The following is a 4575-nucleotide window of genomic DNA, read 5'->3' on the forward strand; positions in this document are numbered from 1 at the left end:
TCATCTCCTATCAAGGCTTTCAAATGAAGGCCCACCAGTCATGTGCCAGACACATTGAATCAGTACCATGATCTGTGCAACATTTCAATAGTGTTTACCTAAGCTCGTTTCTTCAGGAAAATTGCTATGAATCCCCGAATTGATCTAAATATAACATGCATGCTTTTATATATATATATATAAGTTCGGTCATGGAAAAAATGCATAGTGGCATTAGGCATGAAGAAAGCCACTTGAAGTTTAACACTTACATATGAAAGGCATCAAAAGGCATTCTAGTAGTCCACGAAGAAATCAAAGAAAACTGGTAGCGACTGAAATGCTGCACCGTTATTGTTGCAACCATGTTTAGATTTCAGGGAATTGAATTATTTAGAAGCTGAGGTTAAAAAATAATAAAAATAAAAATAAAACTGAACCCGCCCCAAAATATTAAAGAAACATATTACTCAACAGCATAAGCGGATCTAGTCAAAACAGCGAAAAAAGGACGGTCCAAAACCGTCTCAAATGACCAAAAAGGACGGTCATGGACCGTCGCATGGGCCGTCAAATTTTGACGTGTCGTATTACTTAAAGGACGGTTCAAAACCGTCATTCTTATTGACAAAAAAAGGACGGTCATGGACCGTCCTTAAAAAGGACAGTTATGAACCGTCTCTTATGTGACTTTAAAGGACGGCCATGGACATTTGTTTAAAAGGATGGTCATGGACCGTCCTTAAAAAGGACTGCTAGGGACCGTCTCGTATGAGCCTTTAAAGGACGGTCATGGACCGTCCTTAAAAGGGACTGCTATGGACCGTCTCTTATGAGCTTTAAAGGACGGTCACGGACAGTCCTTTAAAAGGACGGTCATGGACCGTCCTTAAAAAAGACTGCTATAGACCGTCTCTGATGAACCTGAAAAGGACGGTCATGGACCGTCCTTAAAAACGATGTTATCAACTCACTTATGACCCTGAAAAGGACGATTTTCGACCATCTCATATTTAAATTTACACCTGTTACAACATCATATTCTTCCTGATATACACCTGTTACAACATCATATTCTTCCTGATATACACCTATTATATAATACATGCACCTATTCAATCAGATACACAAGAGTGTGTTTAATTACCTTTAAACCTTCTGCAGTGCAATCTGATATGGGCCATCCATGATCTCTAGTTGAGAAAGGCCATGCACCTTTAGAAATGTGACAATACCAAAAACTAAGATCACCAGGGCAGTCTTCCAAAACCTTCAAAAACAAAGTGGAACAGGTGATAGGAAATTGTGCAGCTTACAACACAGGCGCATGCAAGAAGAGAAGGTACCTTTGAGAAGCATGAAGAGGAGGAAATCCAGATGAATGTAGTGGACCCACATCTTACTCTATCACCTGAAAATACATCGCAAATGATTATGTAAGAATACAAGTGATACAAATAGAATACATCAAAAAAATAAAAAAGAAAAGAAAAAGAAGTCACTAGCTAAAACAATAAGCAAAATGTGCTGGACGATATACAATTACATTAAAAAGGCTTGGATGGCTGGGATCTTTGAATCCGGACAACTTTAAGGCCACAAAGGTGGGGCTCATCAGATCAATGGTTAAGGATAAGGGACCATGGCCCACCTGTACAAGCTAAGGACACAAGGATACCATGTGTAATTCAATATCTTCAGGTCTAGGATTGTATAGTTCCTTTGTAAGCCAGGTAATGGGTCAAGCCTTCATGATTGTTTATATATAAGGTCAAATTAGGTGTGGTTCAGACATTACCCAAACATTTGCCATACCAAATTTTGTTTTACGTATGAACAAATTGCTAACTATGATCTGGTTCCATACTTGGAGGTAGGAAAAGTGACCTACACATTATTACTAATAGATGGATAATCTAACTAGAAAAACAATACATGCTTAAGAGTCTCAAATTAAATTTCCAATGAACTAGAGAAGGGGATAAACTTGTCAATGTTGCCTCTATTCATGCTTTTCTTTCAGTTTAAAGGTCGGTTTTCAAGATAGCTTCGCATGTCTTTGAGTTTACCCTCTCGCATGTCTCATCAATCAAAACTGTCATCTACAAATAACATACTCCTGGGGACCTCTTTTTGTAAAGAACTCGTTCATAACCAATTCAAAAATAAATGGTTGAAGTTGGTGTAACTGGCGGAATTTAATAACATACTCCTGGGGATTTTTTTTTTTTTTAATAACACAACTAATGAGAAGTCATAAAACTCCATAAATCCTAAAATTCGATTACCCTGTTTTCACATGCATATCTATTAACAAATGGTTGAAGTTGGTGTAACTGGCAGAATTTATCATAAACCATAAATCCCTATAGCTTGAAAGGCAAGGAAATAAGATGAAAGAGAATAACATATAGATGAGAAATGTTGCTCAAACTCATCACCTCTAGTGTCGCATTCTTCAATGATGCAATCTCCATTGCCTCATCCAAAGATAGCTGAAAATACACAAATGAAAAGCTTAATACCAGCAAAACTTGTTATGGAGAATTGTAAAAGGAACAAAACAAAACATATACCTTATCCCAAAATGCACCCAACAATTCCCTGTTCTTAGGAGAATCCTACAAAATATTAATAAAGCATCAACGAGCTGAATGTCAAAGGCAATACAACCATCCAGCAAGGCAATCGAGAAAAGCTAATGAAAATCCCTACTGTTTGCCTCACTAACAATTGAACCAATATTTTGACCATGGCATCACTTGTGCTATAACATTCCCAAGAGTAGAAAGGACCTAACAATCCTCTAGTTTAATGCTAGAGACCATCAAACCACCTTTCAAATATTCTTACAACCCAAATTAATAGCAAAACTAAGAAATTTTATTCCAAATCATCATAATGCTCATAACTATTACGTGTACATAGTATAGGCCTAAAGAAGCCCTAATAAACCAAACTAGCCTTGAATCCTATCACCACCATATGGGTATTCCTGTCATAAACAAGATCCTATACCTCACACACACACACACACACACACACACACACACAAATCCTAAAAAATGTGTTGTAGAACATGCTTAAGAGGTGAAAAAAGAGAGAGAGAGAGAGAAAGAGAGTTTGCTGACATGCATGTTGCTGTACATGTGCAACCCATGCTTCCGTAACTACATCATTCATCGTATTAGCATCAATACTTCAATCCTAACCCTTAACATCCATTCTTCATTTTCCATTTTTGTATTGCATGCATATGCTACTTCATAGATCATATTCCGAGATAAAATGTGTCAAGTTCAAAATCAAACAATAGACCAACGGTCTGGATCTATGAAAGATGCGACATACTTCCACAAACTGAACAAAGACTTCCATTAATTCTTCATTTCCATACCAATATTTATATGATCCATCTCAAATTCCTGTACCTTCACATGAATTCCTACATAGGGCCCAAGATGGTTCACCTACGATCGCAGCAGGGGTCCCACCATAATCGAACATGGACAAAAATTACAGAGATTGACTGGATAATCAGTCCAACCTGCAAAATGAAGGGCAGAAGTAAAATGGTCAGGCCACCTATTTTGCATTCCTTACTGAAATGGCAGTCTCCATCCTTAGATTCATGAGCAATCCATGGTGAATCCACCTTTCTAACAGCCCGCTCTGATCATATGCTGGGCCGACATGGGAATTCAATATATAACAAGGTACAAATAATTCTATTGAAATGACACACTTTGTATCAGTACCATACATATTCATAATATGCAATGACAAGCAGCCGTATTCGTTTCCACACCTGTATATTTGTTTGTATTAGATTAATGTGACAACATAGCCATATATTGCAGAGATAAACTCAAATACGTCAGCCTCAGAGAGGAAGATCATAACCCCCCAATAACACAAAATAAGGTCAAAATACAAGATCAAACACTAAAACCCACGAACGATCATCACCAACATCTAATTTAAATATTTACACTCTCACAATAGCCATATAATCGCTCTAAAAAAGTAGATGAAAACTTCAATTGAGAGAGAGGGAGAGAGAGAGAGAGAGAGAGAGAGAGAGAGAGAGAGAGAGAGAGAGAGAGAGAGAGAGAGAGAGAGAGAGAGAGGAACTTGTCGGATGGGACGCGTATCGGGCCGAATGTATCTTTTCCTCCCTCTTGGATTTCTGAAAGAGTCTTGTAGGACTAACTGCCGGATTTTTGCGCTCGATGGAGGATTTCTCGATGGAAGAAGGAAAGAGGGAAAAGAGGAAAAGTGGGAAAAAAGGGGCGCTCGATGGATTTTGGAATCCTCTTTCAAATAAGATAAGGCTTTGAAATCCGTATGTTGTGAGTTTTCCACTAAATAATAATACAAACTCTATTAGGGTCGTACATGCATGAGACCAATTTCTAGATGGTTAATATGGTATTATATAATAAAAATATATAAATATTTACCATTTACAATATATCGATTATTTGGATGGTCTGGATAACTCTATATCTTAGCCACTATTATTATGATCAAGTCACCACTATTTTACATTAAATACGAAACTCACAGCGAAACATAAGAAAAATGAAAACGGTA

The 4575-nt window shown here is 37.4% G+C and overlaps 1 long non-coding RNA gene across 1 annotated transcript; it reads right to left on the reverse strand.

Annotated features, from left to right (window-relative positions):
- Window positions 1-2571: 2571 nt before the first annotated feature.
- LOC131227847 (uncharacterized) lies at window positions 2572-4154 on the reverse strand. Its single transcript, XR_009162535.1, has 3 exons — window positions 4114-4154; window positions 2854-2974; window positions 2572-2583 (listed from the first exon to the last, which is right to left on the reverse strand). It is a non-coding gene; the product is annotated as an uncharacterized LOC131227847 (long non-coding RNA).
- Between the last annotated feature and the right edge of the window lie 421 nt (window positions 4155-4575).

This window comes from Magnolia sinica, chromosome 15 (genome assembly GCF_029962835.1).
Source record: "Magnolia sinica isolate HGM2019 chromosome 15, MsV1, whole genome shotgun sequence".
In the NCBI taxonomy this organism is placed as follows: domain Eukaryota; kingdom Viridiplantae; phylum Streptophyta; class Magnoliopsida; order Magnoliales; family Magnoliaceae; genus Magnolia; species Magnolia sinica.